Here is a 22760-nt window from a genome sequence, read left to right as displayed (position 1 = left end):
ATAGTTCGCACAGTAATCAGTGTGTTTTCAGATTTATCTGCATTTTGCTTATTAGGATTTTACAAGTGTTTAAATTCATAAAAAGGGCTAAATAGAGTTAAATCTCTCCAGAGATGATGCTTAGGGGGTGTAGAGGCAATTAGTTTTTTTTCACCTTGCTAAAATAAAACATTATTTTAAAACTGCATTTTCTATATACATTTTTTTTTAGTTTTATCTTCTAGTATTATTAATTTTTTAATGATCTGAAAGATGTAAGACAAAGAGGAAAATAAGAGATCAGTAAGTGATGAAATACTTCTTTAAGTATAAATGTGCCTTTTCTGGCTAATCATATTTAGTTTCATTTCCAAAGCTGTTGTCATTTTGGGAAATAGCAGTGTGGAAGAATCAAATGTGCTTCTACTCCTGATCATTTCCAATTCCATACTTCAATTCCAAACTTACAGAAAAGTCACTGTTTCTCCTTATTTTACCAGTTCTTATACCCCTGACATTAACATTTCGTTGTACATCTGCAGAAAAAAATAATAAGCTAAAACTGCTGACATTTTTATCAGCATGATTGAGACCCACTATATAGAAATGGTGTTAGCTTAATTATTACCATACACAGGAGCTTCTAAATGACGCAGCACAGAGTGAGGTGGTGATGGGGGAACAAGAACAATGCACCTGCGGCTAAAGGAAAATTTGAATATTTGATCAGAAATAAACGGCAGAGAAGTGACTTATAAAACAATGTTCAGGATATTCACACACGCTGGTGTGAAGTCATGTGCCCCAGATGTATGACACTTCACAGGCACTGTTCTACCTCACCTGGGTTTGAGTCCACCCTTGACTATTTCCTGCATGACTCTCTATTGGGGTGGCTGTAGCTCAGGCGGTAGAGCAGGTCATCTACTGATCGGAAGGTTGGTGGTTCGATTCCTGGCTTCCCCCAGTCTCCATGCCAAATATCCAAGATATTAACCCCAAATTACTCTCTGATGCATCCATCAGAGTATGAATGTGTGTGAAGCACTTAGAGCAATGTGCTTGTACAAATGGGTGTCAGTGGGTGAATACACAAGTTGTGTAAAGCACTTTGAGTGCTCAGAAGAGTAGCGCTATATAAGAACCAGTCCATTTACTATTTACCATTACTCTATCCATGTGTTACCAGCTCACCAGTGTCCTGTATATTAAAGGCAAAAAATGAATATTTAACACATAATAGTGGCATTCCACTTTTTAAACAACATTTTATACAGAATAACCTCATAAAAATATATATATATATTTTTTTTTTTAATTACAGTTTCTGCTACAGGTACTGTAGCTATAATAATGCAGTACAATGTATATGTAGTTTATACTTGAAATCTGCAGAACAGTGAGTAACTAAAGCAATAAAATAAATCTTATGCAGTACAAAGGATGATAAAGTTCGAGGCTGAGATGGTTTGGGCTTGTGCAGAGGAGGGATAGTGGATATAATGGACAAAGGATGCTGAAGATGAAGCTGCCACATAGGTGGAAGACCTCAGAGGAGGTTCATGTTGTGAAGAAGGACATGCAGAAGGTTGGTGTGATAGGGTGAGTTGGAGGGAGATAAGCTGTTATAGTGACACTGAAATACAAAGTATATTTACATACAAAATACAGTGTAGTAGTAGAAGAAAACAGCATACAATATAAATACTAAAAAACAACAATTAAAACTGCACTTAAAAGACCTTTGAGTCAATGCACCAACTTACATTCCAGCAGTGATCCTGCCCATGCTCTCATTTAGTAGTGCTGAGCATTGTATGATTAATAGTACTTAAGTCAAATGGGGCACAACTTCATGCTGTAGCCTATAAGAAAAAATGTGAAAGAGGCCACTTGTGTTAATAAACAACATAAAACTTATTTTCTGTCTCCTCCTGCTCTCAAACCATGGATTTTTCACATGTTAGGCAAATATATTAACAATTGCACTGCTAGGACACACCTTAATGCATACATGTGTGTATATATATATATACATATATACATGATACATAATGATCCTAAATTTTCTCCAGGAGAGCGTGCATTCAATTTATCTCACCAAACTGATGTAAAACCAGATGCAAGCTAGCTCATCTAAGTCATTTTAATGTTATTTTTACCACCGTGTCAAAACTGCAAATCCCACAAGTTCAAAACTGTTTGATGTCAACTTTTTAAAAAAACATTCTTTCAGCTTTAAAAGCACTATTTAGCTTTAGAAAACCAACAGAGACACAAGAAATTCATTACATCAAAGAATTCAAAATATGTAGCTTCCACAAGGCAGCCACAGCATGGAACTGGCACGCTGTATGGTTTGCTTATTTCTTACTAAAATGCACTGACAGCGTTAGTAAAACAATGAGCAGAGCTGAGGAAACTCATTCCAAATTTCTGATTAATTATGAATACTAACCATAAAATGAATATCCACAGTAATTCAGTAAAGGCTGCAGTTTCGCCTCTTTCGGCAACGCCTGTTTGAAATCAGCTGACAGGCGTTACTTATTGCTGTGCTTTGTCTACCGCTGCCTGTCAAGGTCAATAATTGTGATTCAGGCTATTCATGCTCCTCTCCAATGTGGTCGCCTTTCATGTGAGGACAAGGAGTTATTTTGAAGGCTGGGAGAGATGGGGGGGGGGGGGGGGGGTCAATTGATTTGGAAGATACTTTTGCTGATTAGAGCCATCACTCAGTGTCACAATTATCAGTGTCATCAGCTCGTCTGCAACACATTTTTGCTGCATCCTGGGACAGACCAACGCCCTCTGTGTGTGTCTGTGTGTGTGTGTGTGTGTCTGTGTGTGTCTCCTATCTCACACACTCCCAATTACTCTACCTGATTGGATATATGCAAATTGGACCAAAATTAAAAGCCACCTGCAAGGGGACCCCTCGTGGGACAGTTTTGTACACACACATACACGCGCGCACACACATACACATATATATACATCACGCAGTATGATTTCTTCAGGTTTAACCTTCAAATGCCCCAGTGGTAGGTAAACGTGTCCATTTTCATTTCTAATAAACCAATATGTACATGATGCAGATGTAACGATGCTATATGGCTCCCTTCGTACCGATATAAATCAGAATCAGAATCAGAATACTTTATTGATCCCTGGGGGAAATTATTTTTTGTTACAGTGCTCCATTTTAAACCAACATTAAGACAAGACAGACAATACGCTAACTAAGAATAGTACAATATATACATATATATACATACATACATACATACAGTGGGGCAAAAAAGTATTTAGTCAGCCACCGATTGTGCAAGTTCCCCCACTTAAAATGATGACAGAGGTCAGTAATTTGCACCAGAGGTACACTTCAACTGTGAGAGACAGAATGTGAAAAAAAAATCCATGAATTCACATGGTAGGATTTGTAAAGAATTTATTCGTAAATTAGGGTGGAAAATAAGTATTTGGTCACCTCAAACAAGGAAAATCTCTGGCCCTCACAGACCTGTAACGTCTTCTGTAAGAAGCTTTTCTGTCCCCCACTCGTTACCTGTATGAATGGCACCTGTTTGAACTCATCATCTATATAAAAGACACCTGTCCACAGCCTCAAACAGTCAGACTCCAAACTCCGCCATGGCCAAGACCAAAGAGCTTTCGAAGGACACCAGGAAAAGTATTGTAGACCTGCACCAGACTGGGAAGAGTGAATCTACAATAGGCAAGCAGCTAGGTGTGAAAAAAATCAACTGTGGGAGCAATCATCAGAAAATGGAAGACATACAAGACCACTGATAATCTCCCTCGATCTGGGGCTCCACGCAAGATCTCATCCCGTGGGGTCAAAATGATCATGAGAACGGTGAGCAAAGATCCCAGAACCACACGGGGGGACCTGGTGAATGACCTGCAGAGAGCTGGGACCAAAGTAACAAAGGTCACCATCAGTAACACACTACAACGGCAGGGAATCAAATCCCGCAGTGCCAGACGTGTTCCGCTGCTGAAGCCAGTGCATGTCCAGGCCCGTCTGAAGTTTGCCAGAGAGCACATGGATGATACAGCAGAGGATTGGGAGAATGTCATGTGGTCAGATGAAACCAAAGTAGAACTTTTTGGTATAAACTCAACTCGTCGTGTTTGGAGGAAGAAGAATACTGAGTTGCATCCCAAGAACACCATACCTACTGTGAAGCATGGGGGTGGAAACATCATGCTATGGGGCTGTTTTTCTGCCAAGGGGACAGGACGACTGATCCGTGTTAAGGACAGAATGAATGGGGCCATGTATCGTGAGATTTTGAGCCAAAACCTCCTTCCATCTGTGAGAACTTTGAAGATGAAACGAGGCTGGGTCTTCCAACATGACAATGATCCACAACACACCGCCCGGGCAACAAAGGAGTGGCTCCGTAAGAAGCATTTGAAAGTCCTGGAGTGGCCTAGCCAGTCTCCAGACCTCAACCCCATAGAAAATCTGTGGCGGGAGTTGAAAGTCCGTGTTGCTCGGCAACAGCCCCAAAACATCACTGCTCTCGAGAAGATCTGCATGGAGGAATGGGCCAAAATACCAGCTACTGTGTGTGCAAACCTGGTAAAGACCTATAGTAAACATTTGACCTCTGTTATTGCCAACAAAGGTTATGTTACAAAGTATTGAGTTGTATTTTTGTTATTGACCAAATACTTATTTTTCACCCTGATTTACGAATAAATTCTTTACAAATCCTACCATGTGAATTCATGGATTTTTTTTTTCACATTCTGTCTCTCACAGTTGAAGTGTACCTCTGGTGCAAATTACTGACCTCTGTCATCATTTTAGGTGGGGGAACTTGCACAATCGGTGGCTGACTAAATACTTTTTTGCCCCACTGTAAGTCACTTATAAATAAATATTTGGAAAAGAAACATGTGTAGTTGTAGCAGCAAACAGTGTGTTAAGTGGATGCGTTGTACAGGGAGATGGCCACAGGCAGGAATGATTTCCTGTGTCGTTCAGTGGTGCTTTTCGGTAATCTCAGTCTCTCACTGAACGAGCTCCTGTGACTGACCAACATGTCATGGAGTGGGTGGGAGGTGTTATCCAACATTGTCTTTAAACCAAGAAGAGCTTACTTCTTTCTTCATCTTCCTGGTTCCTCTCACAGCATTTCTTTTAAGTATATTCATGTTTTTATTCCTTTCATGGTATGCTCTCTCTCCCCATGTATCTCTCTAATCCTATACTGTATCTATGCATCTGCCATCTTCTCTCAGTGGTCAGGGCATCCAGTTGTGCTACAAATGACCGCTGCCCCACTGTGACCAGCAGGCTCTTCTCCTCTCCTTGCCATTCTTTCCCTCTTATCGACTCCCATCTTCCCCAGCCTTCATGTTGTCTGTATTTCAAAATCACCTTCTCTTCTCTTCTCTTCTCTTCTCTTCTCTCTTGGCCTTCAGAGAACGGGCAAGTTGAGAAATCTCTTCTCTCACACAGGTAGCCCCAGTAAATCTCTCTAAGCTCTGCCTCCCCTGCCATACCTTTAGATTGAAGGCCACCTCCAAAGGTCACTGAGCAGAACTGATCCTCTGTATTCTCTTTATCCCAAAAGGCAGGATGAGCCTGGAGAAGTGGGGTGGCCTGGGGCAGGGACTAAGATAGGAAAACAGAGAGAGAAGAATGAAGTAAGAAAGGAAATGGGTAAGAAGTAGTTAGGGCATTGGAGGTGATGGCAGCAAGCAGAGAAGGACGTGGGACAGGTAGCTTAGGACATGGCAGGTTCTGGGATACAGCCCGAGGTTAAGAAGAAACCAGACATCAACAGATGTACGGCGCATGAGTAAATAAAGGCAATACAGCAGGAAATTAAAGTAGAAACCATTCCAAAACTATATACCAAACGTGGGAAGACTCTTTCCTTAATTTAATCTTCCAGGAATTAGTGATTACCTGACGCATTCTTCTCTCTCCGGTGGGCAACTCAAAGTCAGCACTGAAGTGGAAGAAAAGAGGGCTGAAGAATTAATTCAAAGACAGGCAAGGGGGCAGGGATGCAACACAAGTGCAGCTGTGCTTGCCAAATATTACTCCCCTTACTGCCGTTTTATTTTGACTACCGGCATACTGAGCCCTAGCATGCAAATGTAAGCGCACGCGCACACACACACTGACACACAGCAGTGCAATGATAGGCTTTCTGCCAGTTAGCATAGGAAACAGCAAGATAAACAATAGCACTGGTTTATGTATGTATAGTATTTAATCTTTAGATGTAACACACCGCTGTGTAAATGACTGTTTATGCCTTTGTGTTTATGTCCATTAAACAGAGAGACAAAGGGAGAAGGAGGCGAGGGAGAGAGTAAAGCGATGAAGACAGTTTAATAGCCCCGGCCTAAACAGGGATGAAGAGAATAGTCCTTTATGTGTAGTCTTCTATGAGATATTTTTCTCTCTTGGAAACCCTTAGTCCTTGCTTAATTTCCTGCTGTCATTGGTGCTAATTATGTTTGTTGATAGTTAATTGGTGGTGAGGCATTCTTAGCATCTTTACATAAAGGAAATAGTTCTGTTTGTGGGTGTGCGTTGCAACATGTGTGCACTGCTGTGCACACATTCATGACCGTGTGTGTGTTTGTGTGTTCAGGCTACTGGTTGAAGCTAACGATGTCAGCTATTGCATCCATGCTTTCATAAATCTCTGTCCAGTCCCATTCACTGTCTTCCCATTTACGCACCATCTTGCCTCGGTAATTTCTCTCTGTAATGAAAGTTCCTCTGCCCATCAGCGGCTGAAAATGATACTGGAAATATTAATAAGGGGCCCTTTTTAACCAAATTACATTCTATCAGAGCCGAGATTAAATTAGCAACCACCAAGGTGTGTAGGAACGGGGCTAATGGAATTGGATGACAGCTTCCGTCAATCAACAAACGATTTAGGCCATTGCCTATCCGACCTTGTTCCACCCACCCTTATCGTCCTCAACGCACACACATGGAAATATGATCGGGTCTACGAGTGGACACAGGATGTTTGGTCTGCCCCAGATTACTCACAGAAACATTGTGCACCTTGACTGTTACTTGCAGCAGGTGGAGGGAACCGTGTGGGCCTTCAAATTCCAACCCAGAGTTTAACAATGCAGTCTGTTATTAGATTCAGAGGTCTAAATGGTTTGTTTAATGCCACAGTTGACCCATCGTGCTGCATTTTAATGTAAACCTGAAGATTGCCTCAGATGGTTTAAATACATTTTCCTCCCACACCATATCTCTGAAAACAAACATCCAAGCAACACTGTGACCATTATACTGCAGATACTGGCTTCAATGAGGTACATTAAATAGGTTCTACAATGCATTTGTACAGCAAGAGCCATTCAGAGACAGGCTCATCAGAGATAAAGCAGCGGTGTGTGCATGTGTGCGTCTGTACTCTTACCAAAACAGTCAGGTATACCTAGTGATACTGATAAGAAATGTAGCTTGTAGTAGTATGAAAAATGAATCCGACTGACTGGCTCATCAGGATAACAATTTCTTCTATAAATGCTGTAGGATAGTGACTTTTTATCTCCTACTGTGTATTTCTATAAGCTGGATGGATCCCGGTAACCCTTTCTTCCCTTCAATTCCTCATAATTCTGTTTCTTTGCCCCACTAGTATATTCTCTTTATTCTCTTTAACACATTCAGGAGCGCGTGCACACACACACACACACACACACAAACGCACGCATACACTTTCTTTTTGTCTCCCCAGGTGTGCACTGGGCCAGGTGTATGTCTTCGCGGGAGCTCATCACTGCTCTAATGAGAATGATCACTGCTCATCTGTCTTCATCCACATCCAACAGAGAGCACCTGCTACTATCTGTGTGAGTGTGTGTATGTGTGTGTATATCAAATAATATATACGGTAGTGTTCAATTCACTGCATATATAGGTAATATTCACTATGCATATTGGTTATAGCTATAATCAGGGTGACTAAATCACAAACGGCTCTTGTTTTTGCACATTTAATTTGACTTCAAATCTAACTGCGAGAAGCTAATAATCACTTGTGAACAGAGTTTTTTGAAAAATTGGCACTGAGAAGTTCTCCACAGGAGCAAGCTTGTTCTGATTTAACCCTGTACAAGATTCTCCTTTGTTGTTCGCAACTGTCAGCCAAAAGGGTTTGACGTCAAATGTCTTAGTTGAATAAATCAACCTCCAGCAAACCGTGGCAGAATTCAGATTTGCTACAAACTGTGAGTTGCATCTCTGTGTAAAACATCTTAATGCTCTATTAGGACACTGATCACAGTCAGGCTAGCTTTTTTCAGCTGAATGCTAGGGTTTCTGGCATGAATAAAGTCGGTTTGATTGAAAACAAGACAAAAATAAAGAGTCCATCAGGGACCCAAGTATTTATCAAGTGGAAATCATGCATTTTCTGTGTCAAGACCTGTCTTTCATAATTCTGCTATGTATGTCTATTGCAAGTTTACTTTGTACAGTGTAGCCCATTCTAACTTACTGTAAGTGCAATACCACAAACCTAACCCTCACACTCCTCTTTGGATCTTGGAGTCCAGTTCTGCATCTGCCAGCTTACCATCACTAAAAAACATGAATAGGATGCCATATGCAGCACCATATTCGTCTTAAGATAAGATAAGATAACCTTTATTAGTCCCACACGTGGGAAATTTGTTTTGTCTGGGGCGATCGTGGCTCAAGAGTTGGGAGTTCACCTTGTAATCGGAAGGTTGCCGGTTCGAGCCTTGGCTCGGACAGTCTCAGCTGTTGTGTCCTTGGGCAAGACACTTCACCCGTTGCCTACTGGTGGTGGTCAGAGGGCCCGGTGGTGCCAGTGTCTGGCAGCCTCGCCTCTGTCAGTGCGTCCTTTGGGACTAGTAAAGTGCTATACAAGTAGGCTACAGACCCTTCTCTGTGTTATTCCCACATGTAGGGTCTACATGCTTGCAGAACCATTTTCCATTTGGCTTGATCCACAGTTTCTTCACTGGCATTGTTCGCTTGTCACATGTCTTCTTTGATTCCAGACACTGATTCTTCAGCCTTCTTTTGCTAAGGCTAAGCTGCATGGCGTTCTTGGCCACAGAATCCTCTCTCCTTCAAATCTCGTGTTCGTGTCATCGAAGTCTAGCTTCATGCATCATGGGCACTACCCCCATTTAAAGTAGAATGTCCTCATTCATTCATACAGATTAAGGCTCAGGTCAAACTCGATCCTGCTATGAACTATTCGATACTCAAGTCAGCATCTCACCCGTCTGTCACCGGTAAGTTCCACAAAGAGGAGGTGATGGGCCTTTGACAAGCTTGTGACAGCACCAAAACAGTAAAAAAATTAAGTAGATAAATAAATAAAACTGCAATATTTGTCACCCTAGAATGAGAAATTGCATCAGAGAGACTGCATTATTAACTTCAGCAGTGGAACAGTCCCAAAAGAGCCTGGGACTACTGAAACAACTAAGACTGAAACAGTATATAAAATTGGAATTTGAAATCCTGATACTCACACAAATTTAGTCAGGCTGTTGTGTTCATTGCTTGTTACATTTATATACAAGTTGTCGACGGTAGAAGTCTCGCGCTTCCACATCTCGTTTTCTCTACTTCAGGTGTCACAAGGTCATGTTTCCTCTTTAGCTTCACTAGGCATCGCTCCCTTTGAAATACAGCATGCTTTGGCAGCTTTGAGAGCTACTTGACTTTGTCTAGAGCAATCCTGAGTGTGTGCATGCAATTCACGGGTTAAGAATTTAATGACCACATCTGCTCTAAGCCCATTTCAATCAAGAGGCCTAGTGGGACCCCTTCCCTTTTGATTTTTTAAAGGCCTGCACTTCAAAATATGTTTACTTAAAACTGATCTGTGAAAGAAAGCAAAACAACAGAGATTGTTTTTACCCCCAAAGGCCACATCAATTGGCTATTGTCAAAGTCTAAGTAGATTTTATGTAAAACTCCCAATCCATGCTGTTAGTATTGACCAAACGACAACATGCTTGTTCATTTTTTTCTCAATCCAATTAGAATTCTTGTGGCTTTCTGACAGCTCGTTTATATCTGTGAGTGAGTGCCCAGTGCTGAATGGGTAATTGTGCAGTTGGTGTGTGCTTGCTATTGTGTGGAGAATCTTGTTACCTGAGTTTGTATAGGAATACAAACCCAATTGATTTAAATCTGAGATTAACAAAGTAACACAAGGATGGGCTATTGATTGCTTTCTATGATCAAATGAAATCAAAGGTGGGGTATGAAGCACTCGGAAGCCTTCGTTGTGTCCTCTCTTTTTTTGTGGTCAAATGAAAGTGCACCATCTTCCAGATGTAGATTCATTGACTAATACAAGAGTCTCTCTGCATGCTCTATTGGAAATATATATAGCATCATAAAAACCCATTTTCCTCAAGTTGTCCACCAGAAACTCCCTTTTGTTTTTGTCTGAAATCAACATCAGCAATTTCCCAGTAATTGCATGTCTTGCACTTGTCAGTATCCCCAAACAGGGTCCTATAAATCAACACCGACAACAGAAAATGGCAGTTTGATCTTCATTCAAAAGGTTGTTTCCCCTGGCTTTGTCAACATGCCATCTTCCTGTTCAGTCAGTTGGTCCTCCAGGTGTACAATGCCTGCTTGATTCTGAGACATGAGTGGCAGTGACAGTGATGGAGGGAAAAGGTCAGATATGACACAGTAGTTATGGAGTGGGAACACAAAGAGCACTTTGACATTTCTGGGCAAATTTCATGCGCTGCATTTTAATCATAAGGGATCAGGAGCAAATGACTTGATCAGGGCACTTTAGCATCCCAGGCGGTAGATTTAATGAGCAAACAGCAAAACTTTGGATTTCCTCTTGAGTAAGAACCGCATTACAGTTTGTGCAAATGCTCCAGTAACACCTGTTGGGAAATGTTGCTAGTGCTATTAAAGAAGGCACAGAAGGTGCACTGCCTTGGGAGTATTAAGAGCTGTAGGTGTAGACAAACAGTTTAATTTTTACCTAAACCAAAATGGTATTTGCTATCACCTAAAGAAATAGAGCCCGACACTCTTATATTTCATTTTGTCTTGTTACACAATACCTGCAGCAATGATCGCATTCCAGTGGGATGTTTAAGCTCATCTTCAGACTAATGACTGCTAAGTAGCGAGCAGAGTATGGAGGAAATCATAATTTGTTTTACTTAATGCATACATTCTGCTTGCTGCCAGACTAAGATGACCCTTAAGGCTGATGATGTTGTTCAGCCTCCAGCTGCCAGGTCAATGGGGTTCAGTGTCCCTGTCCAGCTCCGTGTCTTCCAAGTGGGATGACATGAGCCATCCTTGGCCTCTGTCTCCCACAGTGCCAGTTCTACGTCCAGGCAAAGCCATTAAGGAAGCAATTAACAGGCTCAATTAAAGAATGATAAAGCAGAAGGGAGAGTTTCCACAGTGTAAAGTGACTAAAGGGCTTTAGCTGTGGCCCTTCAGATGTCGGTGACTTTAGAGGGCTAAATCTAACTATAAATCGGCCCCTTGCTTTATATTCATATAGTTGGTAAGTTTGTCGCTCAATGTTTGTCTCTATTTAAAGAAATCATACTCAGAAACATAGTAATAAAGTGGGAAGAAGCAGTAAAGAATGCTATACATATTTTTCCGATGCAAATCAGTAAGCAGTGCCTTTCCAATCAGGACCAGGAAATTGCTTTGTATCATTTTAGTCAGCGGTCAAGGAAAAGAAAGCCTCACAGTTTTGATGTTTGGGCTTCATAATTGAGCCAGCAAGTTGGAGTGTGCATAAAGGCTCCAGCCAATAGCCTGATGTGAACAGAATATAGAGGATACCTGAAATGCCTGAGATGAAAGCATTGCTTATATATCTCTTGATCTTGTTCACCTCATCCTTCTTTTGCCTTTTGCCATCTTTTCCTCACTGGCAGATTGCAGACCAGCTAATGGTACCTTACTGCTTCAAAGGGCCTATTCAATTGATAAGGACAGCGTGAAACACGTACACTGAGCTAAGCTTGTTATGGTAACCCTGCTCTAGACCAGTGTCCTCATTAGATCCAATTCCCTCTGGGTCTTTTGTGAACGTATAGAGTTGGGTCATGTACAGGACCCAGCAGGATCTGTGCACACATCTGTGTGTCAATGTGTGTGCGTGATTGTGAATTTCTAACTTCGTCACACCAGCCCCTAGGCAAGCCACTGATCCTCTCCAAGAACGATAACTACAGCTTTGCTGTGATGCTAATGAAGATGGATAGAAACAGAGTGAGAGCAAGAGAAGGACAAAGAGAAAAAGATGAAAGGGGAAATATAAGCACTCTTCCACCGTGCTGCAGGTTAGGATGTAATTGTTCCCCCCTTGACTATCACTATAGGGTATCTAAGGTAGAGCAAACAGACTTACCCCAAGGCCAAACTCCCACTGAGCCTTTGACTTCACTTATGTAATACAATCTCAGGGTGACTGATGGAATTAGTCTAGGACTGTTTTTGTGTGAGACAGGAAGTGAAAGCAAAGAATTAGGGAAGGGGTGCTGGAGGGTGCAGGGAGATTGGGTGGCAGGTGGGGGGCTTCGGCGGGTGGGGTGGAGTGGTTGCTACCTCCCTGATGAAAGTGCCAAAGACAGACAGGCGCACACATATGCAGTGAAAGGCAAGGTTGATTGTGCCCCACTGGCAGCCGTCCTCATTACTGTCCACAGGCAAGACTGGAGTCCCCTATTAGACAACCATTACTGCTGCTGATGGGAATCTGTACAGTAACACTGACGCAAACAAGATGGAGAGATCTGGGAAGCATGCCGAAGCCATAGTGCCAGAGCCTCCAGGGAATGGGTGAGATGAGGCTCTCCGCCCCGATCGCCACACTTCTCAGCTGGGTCAGACTGCCTAAGTAGCGGCCGTGTGTCAGCATGCCATCTCTGGTTTCCCTGGAGCTAAGACATGTTCACCTAATTAAAACCTCTCTTTCCTCCTACCCTCCGGAAGATATGGGCTGCAGTGAAAAAGATGCCTAGGGAGGGAGAATAGGGAGGAAATAGGTGAGCACACCAGTGACAAAGACAAAGACCAGGCAGACAGGAAAAGAATGAAAGATCAAGGGGAGATGAGAATTTTGCCGAGGCAAAGCAACAGTAAATGATAAACTGAAATGTGTTGCTCTGCAGAGGAGGGGTCAAGACAGCTCCGCTCATTCAGAAGTTTTCTCAATTTTTCTTGTCAAGGTGGAGAATCAAAAGAGAGAGTGTGGAGTGTATAGGGGAGACAATGAACGAGGACAGATTCTTCAGGGTTTTGGTTGCTCATTCACTGCAAAAATAGAGAAAACATTTTTGAACTTGCTTTTTTTTTATCAGCTCCAAAGCGTAATCAGAACAAGACTGTGCAAACGCAGACAAAATGTGAATAAAAAAGAAGCAGAAGAAGTAGAAGGGAAGGAGGTTACAGAATTCATTGTGTAAAGATGGAGAGATGTATTGGAAAGCGAACAGAGGGAAGCTGAAAAAAGCTGGAAATATTACTGGTACTTGCTAATTAGCATCACCATCATAATCACAGGTATGGTTCTTCAGAAGTTCTGAATAATTCTACTTTGTCATTTGATTTGATTTGATATACCTTTATTAGTCCCACAAGGGGAAATACTTCATTCTACTACTATAGCTATATACTACTATACTATATATAACACCATTCTACATGTCATGAGACAAATATAACAACCATTTGGAGAATTACAGCTTCAAGTGATGTGGTGCTCTGGGTTTGACTTTTCACAATTAACATTCTCTGATAAATGTTATGACACATTTATGGCTGTTAGTATTTGATCATTTGCTTGAATAATTAAAAGAAAACCTTTGAATTTAAAACTAGGTTACTCCACTCATTTTCTACCACTTCCCTCTTTTGTGTCCGTAGAGGCCTGCTGCTAGCATCTCCCTCCTGTCCAGAGTTATCCTTGGATGGCTCTCTGGCATCCAGCAGTAAGCAGACAACAATAATGGAGAGGAGATGCCCGTGGAGATGTATAGTGCTTTGTCACTTGAAGTCTTGCATCACTTATGTGATTTCTTCATGGTTTGGTCAGCAAATGGGAAATGGATGAAAAAATGTATTGAAATGTTCTTGCTCTTTCAGTTTGTTTCCATATAGGTAAAAACAGAGTTGGTAAAATATCAGTATTTAGAGTCAATATTTAGGATGGCCACCTTTATTCTTCAACACAACCTGAACTCTTTTGGTCAGCTTTCTTGTCATTTCCAGTAGTCTTTAGGAATAGTTTTCAAGGGTTCTTGAAGGACTCTTCTTGCTGGCTGCCTCTTGTTCCGTTCTCTGTCAAGATGATCCCACACTGCTTCAGTGTTGTTGAGGTTCGGGCTCTGGGGTCAGTTCATGACTGACAATATAACATTATTTGTTTATCTATTCTGGAATGCTTCTACTGCTTGGGCAGTGTGTTTGGGATTATTGTCAACACGAAATTACTACCTTTTATAGGTAGTAACTTTTGCATAGTGGATCAAAATCTGTATTTTTCTGCATTCATAATGGCATCACTTTTGAAAAGATCTCCAATACCACTAGTTGAAATGCAACTTGTTGTTTTGCAGATGGCTGTTGACACTCACTGTTATAACTCTCTCCTGAACTCCTCCATATAAGCTGACCAACAATTTCAATCCAATTTTTAAAGCTTGGATTCATCACTCCATAAGACCCATTGCCACTGATTTTCAGTCTAGGTCTTGTGTAATATAGGGCACATAGCCTTTTCTCATTAGGAGAAGGGCTAGATGCATTTCTCAGGTCCTGAGTCAGTTCTTTGCTGGATTTTTTCCCCTCATTGTTTTAGGATTTTCAGATACCTATCATCTGCTGTCGATATGATTTTAGGCCTGCCCCTTCTTTTGTTTTTGAGTTTTGGGCTAATAGGTTTTTTGGAATCACCTTGGTGATTTTTAACATGCCATTTTACAGTATGCCCGCCAAATTGTGTTATCTCTGGCATTTTTCAAAGATTCAACTAAAGAAAAGGGAACAAATTATGTGTTTTTACGACCGGCTGCTAGTAACAAAGGGCTTAAAGATACAATTTAAAATGGATTCTTTGCTAAACCTCCCTTCAGTAAGCTGCCTTTTTTGTGTTTGAATGAATCACAGGTCAGTGAATAGACAAAGAAAGAAAGAACATTCTTCTGATTGGAATTAAGTGTAAAAGCAGCCTGAGTCTGAAGAAAAACTTTGAAAGCAAGGGGAAGTATTGCTTGAGACCACTTTAAAAAAGCTTACAAGAAAGCCTGGCTATTTGGGAGTAAGCATGAAGAATGAGAAAATGACCCCACTATTCAATTGATTTATTATCTGGAAACACTTTGCTAATGGGTTTATGATCTCTTTTAATTCTTCTAAGTCTTATTTAAGGCAACATAATGTCCACTTTGTAAAATTATGGTTCCAACGATTGTAAAATACTGTATATGTGTGCAGTGTCCTTAGTTTCTCAGTTCGAAGCACCTTTGCTTCATAATGACTGATTTAAAAGAAAATGAAAATGTTAAACATGAGTAGTCAAAGCAGAAGTCTGGAAACCAATGGATGATGTCACCACAGCTACATTTGTCTTTTTTGCTTTCATTTTCAGCCTATATATCTGCACCATCTGTACACTGCTCAGAAAAGATGGCATTTGACATTGGGACTGCAAATCTTTCCAGCCTGAGTCATTAATGACCCGACCGACGGGGCTGCTGGCTAATGGAGCCACACACCAAAGAACCTCTTCGCCTTCGTGCATTGTTAACTAGGCATACCCACCTAGCTCAACAGCAACAGCTAAAAGCGACACTGCTTTGCTGTGTACATGTATCAACTTGGTTTATTCTATTGTTGTGATCTGGCTTCATGCTTAGGTTATTAGGTAGCTGGTGCCGCCACAGAGCTAAGATGTTAGTTAGACCCAGAGCCTTGCATGCACACTAGCCATCCTACTTTTTAATCTGGCACCATTTGACATGGATAACAAAGACATGTTTTAAATTGGCCTAAAACATGAGAGAAAGTTCAAAGCATCAAAGCTGAGCATACAAAATCACATTCTGTCTGGCGTGCATCCAGGAATCTCATGATAACCCATATGGAAAAGATATATACAAATCTTATCAAGTTTGTGTCTTGTGTGAAGCTTGTATGAAAAGCATACAATATAAACGAAACTTGTATGTTTTGGATACTTACTAAAACAGTATATGAAAGTAATGAGAAAGTGGCCACTTTCATGAGTAAATCATATAAGCCTTATATGATTCACTATATGAAGTAGGCCAAATCTTATGCAAGTCTTTTATACGTTTTTTTTTCTATTTCTTTTCTATATGGGAATGCACAATAACACAAAAACAATGATACAAACAATGCCTGAAGAAATTTAGTTTTAAATAGCCCCATATAGCATTATTATTATTTTGACCGTAATATCAAACTACTGACCTTGAAGGTCAGAGGTCGAATGTGAAAGCTTTTATGTTAACAATACACACCACACTTGTAAAAATCATACTTTTTCAGTTCCAAGGCTTTTTGTCAAATTTTGACCTATAAATCATTAAGTTGATCTTGAAGAACTTGGTGGATGTCAGCCAAATTGTAATGTATCGTTAACATGAGCCCAGTCTACATACCTTACATACATTCTGAAGCTCACTAAACCTGCAATACATCTCTTTTGTTCCTATATGCTGGGCCACTGCAAACAACCTAATACTTAGTGGAATAAAAACATAAAGTTTTTCTTCAAAGTCTACATTTTAGTGTGTATTTCATTAAAAGAAATGTATTTAATGGCCTTAACACAGTATTTAATATTATCCATTTAAATGTCTTAAATAATAAAAGAAAAGGAGCAGGAGAATATGTGCTCTTGTCTTTAAAGATGTAGCATTTTGGAGGGAAGACAATTTTCACATTGATTCATCGTTGTTCATACTGTTTTTTTGTTGTTTTGTTGTTTTTTTTAGAGAGGTCGAAAGCTTTTAAGAAGAAATTGTGTGTTTTGACGTTTGTACACAATTTATTTTTGAAGATGCACTAATGTGCTGTTCATAGATGCTACAGAAAGGATGGATTTAAGACACCTTAGAAAATGTCTCCCAAAATACTGTACAGCTGATCATAAAATACCAGAACAGCACAGGGTGACTTATCTACAGCCTCCTACCTTGTAATTGGAGTTTGTGCTCTGTTTATCTGCCCATAGCTTTGTTGCGGATTATTTCATTTTTGCAGGTGTGACATGACAAGTGGTTTGAAAGTCCTGTAACTGTGAAGGATTTGCCTGAAGCTGATGAATGTCCTTTGACATATTGTGTTGATTTAATATCTTCTCGAATTCACATTAATTCATTGTTTACATCAATCTTTGCACCTTTCCCTTTGCTGAAATCTGCTTTAACCCTTTACAGCCGATCGGAGCGGGCACGCTCTGTTTTGCGTAACTATTTTTAAATCCCGGTAGCTCTGCAACCAAGTAAGCTAGCGCAATAATTTTTTTTGCATATGAAACTGGAGGAGTTGTACTTACATCTTATGCCATCAGCTTGTCCTAGGTCACAGTTTCCTTCCACATATAGCTTTGCAAAAACTGCATAAAAATCACTTGCAGCAACAAAAACATGATATTCCAGAAACACGCTTCGCCGATCCATCAGCTGTTTGTAACACTTCCTACGTCCATCAGCGCCGAACTATCACATGACCGCATGACCTGCCCGAAACCGGAAGTGACGTCATTTTGCGGAAATGTAGTTTTTTACGATCGGGGCCTTATGAGCTTGTGTTTTACTTGTTATGTGTTTTAAAAAGTTATGTTTGACTTTATGACTTTCTGTGTCGTTTCTGGGATGCTTAAGACTCATATTGCACTGCTGGAAATAGTTTATTTTGATGCATATGCTGTTATTTTGCAAATTTGCACTATAATATTTATTTTCGTTTTTCCTGCAGTATATAAAAAATGGTGTATTTCAAAAATAAAACTATGAAGACACTCAAAATAAATTTCCTGTGGTGGGAAACTAGTTTGTGTAACTTTTTTGTATTTACAGTTTTGAGGGATAAGCCTCTTAAATTTCTCTAACTAGAAATATATGTTAAAAAAACAAAAACGATTTTCAATTTTTTTGTAGTTTATTGCACTTTTTTGCAATTTATGTAATTACTATGCACCTAATGCAGACATATTATTAAAGTTTGGGCTATAATGGTTGTATTGATGTATAGCAACTTGAAATGCTCCCAAAAATGGCTCCACAGCATGTAAAAATATAATATAAGCTCTGGCGAACTTGGTTCTATGGTAGGTCTTAAAGGGTTAAGTGTGTTTTTCCTTGAAAATGGTAGCAATTTGAGGTGTGCTTTGGTATACAGAAAATACCCCTGGTGGGATTTGTCTGGTTGTCCGGACAGGTTGCCATGGTGAAGGTAGTGATTAAAGCTATTAAAGCTGCAGGCGTAGGGTTAAATGGGAGCTTTGACTGCTCCTGCTGTCACAAATTAAACAGAAAGGGAGAGACAGAGCAGAAAAGAATGGGAAAGACATGAAAAGATGGAATTAGAAGGGAAAAAAATCCACCAAGACAAAAAAAAGTGTGGGTGAGCAAAATGTGATTAGTTGCGCTCAAAGCAAGGCAGGATCCTAATTGATTTCTTTTTACAGCAGATGAAATAAAAGGTTATGGTGTTCCAACAATAACTTTCCTATCTAAGCCCAGACAGGGGGGGTTTATCACACTGTAAAAGACAGAGGTCGTTCATCATCACAGTCTGATGTGTACTACAGGAGCTTAGGGTGTAGCACAGGAAGTGTGTGTGGATGTGCATGCGCAAGGTAGGGCGAAAGAAAAAGAGATGCTTTTTTACAGTACGCAGTATAATCTGGGGTTTTAGCAAAGTGACATGTTAATTTATTCTCCTGCAGGCTCAGCCGTCTAGGAAACGGAAATCCAAGGCAGAACTCTCTTGATCAGGATTATGTCAGTTTTCCTCTCGCTTTAGAATGCCAAAGACAATCAATACAAAAAGGATCACACTGTAATCATCGGCTCTGAGGATACTGGCAAACGTGTCTGGGTGAAAGCAGTACAGAGCTACACAAGATCATGACATAATAATCGCTGAATATAAACTAAACAACTACAGCTAAAGAGCAAAGATAGGTTGCACTACAGAAAATTCAAAAAGAATCCAAAATAATTATGAAACATGAAACAATTCTTTAAAATGGGCAGCTGGCTCAAATTAAATACTGAACTACTGAACCTATATACTAATAAATAGAGGGGAAAAAACATCTATTTTTAATGCATTTTTTGGACACAGTCTAATTATATGTACAATACAATGCAATTACGAACAACACCATATATTTCACAATGCACTAAGAAAAAAAACCTAAAGAATTTAGTGTGTCTGTAAGTATTCTTGTTTTTCAAGGATGACTGAATGAACAACACTCTTATATAAAGAGGTAATTATGTTGTTCTGTTGATACAAGGTGTATGTTGCCATATGGTACGTGCTTGTAAAATTGTTGTTATTTTTAAATGAGACTCTGCTTGAAATGAAAGAACTTTTACCTATGACTAAAAATATGAGTATATTTATCCAGTTATACAGTTGTCTTCATACTCATGGAGGGAAAGTAAGAGATGCGAGGCTGAGACAGTTTGGACATGTGCAGAGGAGGGACAGTGGATATGCTGGACAGAGGATGCAGAAGATGGAGCTGCCAGCGAGGAGAGAGGAAAGACAATGACCACTGAAGAGATTCGTGGATGTCACGCAGAGGGTTGGTGTGACAGCAGAGGATGCTAAGGATAGGGTGAGGTGGAGGCAGATGATCCAATATGGCAAGCCCTGAAGAGAGCAGTCGGATAAAGGACAAGTAAAAAGAAGTACATGAAGACCCTTTTGTTTCCATTAATCATCTGGAAATTTATTGTGTCTGTCTCATGCCTGAGCAAGCACCCCAGTGGCTTTTTTGTAAAAGTCACAATAACGAGGTTAAAAGAAAAATCAGCTTAGATGGATTATGTCTTTGTCTGTCTTTCACACAAACAGGCAAAGACACGTGAGAGTACTTACTGATGTTGTTCTGTTTTCTAAATCTGTGACCTAATCATGAACATTGTTTGGAAGCTGTAGCGTTGACAGGAAAGACATATGGCTATAGATTTTTTTTTTGTCTTTTGTTTTGGAACAGCACAAGCCGAAACATGTTTTTTCAAAGTGCCTAACATGCTAACATGCATCCTTTTGTAACAAGGAAAAGATGGCCAAAAATTGAGGGTATCCTATATGCAATTTTCCGTGCAATTTCCCATACTATCTAGTCCAGTGTCTCATGCGTTTTCCACAACAGAATTGGCAATGCCTACATAAACTTCCCCGGCTGTTAAGTGATGACGTATAAACCCTGCTTCTCGGTCCAAACTCCTACAACCTTCATTAAGGCGGTTGTCTTTTTAATTTGCTGTAATGCTTTGTATTTTGTTCTATTCAGTCTCAGCAAGCCCCTAAAAATAGTCACAGTCGGCCTCTCTAGTTTTTTATTTGCACTGTTCATCTGCTGCATGTTTTAAAGCTCAGTTTTAACCCTCTCAGGCCGAAATTAAGTTTTTTGTTGCTAATGCACAACCAAGTCCTGCAGTGGTACTTCTGAGTAAAAAAAACTCATAAAATATGTATGTGGGGTAATCAGGTTGTTAGTTCTTAGCTGTTGCAAATCTGCAACGTCTGCCTGGAGAGGGTTAAAACCTCACGGACTTTTACAGCACATCTACAGCCCATAGGCTAACTGCTTGCCAGACACCAAATATTTGAGCTGGTCAGAAAAGAATCACTCTGAGGCTAACAAAGATTTGAAAGGTACATGAAGCTGAGGATCAGGAGTTTTTCATTGCACTCAACCAAACCATGTAACAGTATATAAATGACTAACCTCATGCTGGGGATGGATTCTCTCAGATGCTCTTCTGACTCAAGTTTGGTCTGTTTTCAACATCTTTTTCCTGCAATTCCTGTGATTGCATTTGTCTCTGCCCATCTGGGACTCTCACATTAACCTTTAATGAGGGGAAAAATCTCAGCGTTCATTCTCCTTCACTGTGGTAATGTGTTTATAATATGCTAAACATAGATAACACACAATTAAACGCCAACTAGCCCAACTTCAGTAACCCTACTGTTTAGTTTTCTGTCTTCATTTATGTCTCAAATGATGGCAGAGCTCAGTAAGAACATGGTGTATTATCTTTAGACGGAAGCTAGCAAGCTAACTTCCTGCTAACATCGAACTGTGTTAAACTTCATAGACCCTGTTTTTCATGGATGTCTGGATGTCAAACTTAATTGTTACACCTGGTAAAGCAGCCACACTGATCATTTTATTAAAGATGAAAAAATTTAGACAGTTTTTAACTCTCAGTGTTGCCACTGTGTTTTCTGATGTGGACTAGCTAGAGTTGTTATGTTTTAAACCACTATTTACATTTTAACTCATCTTAGAAAGAACTGATTCTTAGATTCGTAAAATTTAAAAGACTTAATATAAAACGTCTATGAAAAAACTTACAAAACATAATGAGTGGCTTGTAGGGATGACACATATATTGGCCAAACATTGGTTCATTTCAACATTGATTGGCGTAGAATTTCACAGTTTTCTGACCATAGTCATTTAACCCAAAACCTACCCACATTTACATTACTTACGATGTGTTCAGGTTCACTGGACCTGTGGGTTATAATGGTGTGGAAACTGAAGGTTTTGTGTACCTTCAGTCTGGATCTGCTGTTAGTCTTAATATGTGTGTGTTGTGTGTTTTGTCTTTCTCCCCCTGCTATTTCTGCACAAGATTGCGGCATTGTTACACTTCAAGCACCTACACCTGTCTGAACCCATATTCCTACACATTTTACCCTCTGTCTTGAGGAAAGCATTCTGTAATTTCTTGAACTCTACCCCGCCTGCAAATAGCAGAGAAACTCTGAGAGATTCGGCTGTCAAAAAAAATGGGGAAACCGAACGATCCTCTTGCCGAGGAATGAGCTGCCCTGCACGGCTGGCTCTGCGGTGCAACCAGGGCCAACAAGAATGGCTGTTACTCATGTGCTAAGCTTTTTAGTCCTGGATTTCATGCTGGAAAATCATCCTGATGAGGAGTTGCATCAGATTAAAATCAAGATAAAAACTTAAAATAAACATTAACAGTGATGAAAACCACCATTTTTATATATTTGTTTATGATAAACATGTAATGCTGCTTACATATGCAGAGTGGATCAGAAGTAATAATCTAATGTACATATCAGCTTAAAACACTGACAGTAGCTACTCTGCTGCATAACAATGTACAAAAGTACTATGTTCTGTTCATTTTTTTTAATGTATTTTTACCTAAGCTACAAGAGTTTTCTTGTAGCCCACTATTTACACAGTATGGGACTGCTGTTCTTACTTATATTAAACATCTGTCAAGTCAAGGTAGATGCTTTCATGAAGCACACTAAAAACCAAAAGATGACCGAAGTGAATTTGATTTTTTTTAAGCATAAGGAAAATAAAAGATGATAAATAAACAAACATAATGGTTGGTTTAAGAGACAAAAAAGTAAAAGTAAAACAAAAGACAACAATACATAAAAAAGGCATTTATAGTATAGCCAAAATGATGATCAGTGGCAAAGACATAGT

The 22760-nt window shown here is 40.0% G+C and overlaps 1 long non-coding RNA gene across 1 annotated transcript in view; it reads right to left on the bottom strand.

Annotated features, from left to right (window-relative positions):
* The window catches only part of LOC309688553, a 31794-nt gene extending 13780 nt beyond the window's left edge, over nucleotides 1-18014 (bottom strand). Inside the window, exon 1 of the long non-coding RNA XR_014271116.1 lies at nucleotides 17589-18014. This is a non-coding gene — a long non-coding RNA (uncharacterized lncRNA). The remainder of the gene's footprint in view (nucleotides 1-17588) is intronic.
* Nucleotides 18015-22760: the final 4746 nt, after the last annotated feature.

Source organism: Aulonocara stuartgranti (genome assembly GCF_965226115.1).
Source record: "Aulonocara stuartgranti genome assembly, chromosome: 2".
NCBI classification, from domain to species: Eukaryota; Metazoa; Chordata; class Actinopteri; order Cichliformes; family Cichlidae; genus Aulonocara; species Aulonocara stuartgranti.
Note: the sequence above shows the minus strand (reverse complement) of the source record. Positions and strands in the feature narration are given on the sequence as shown.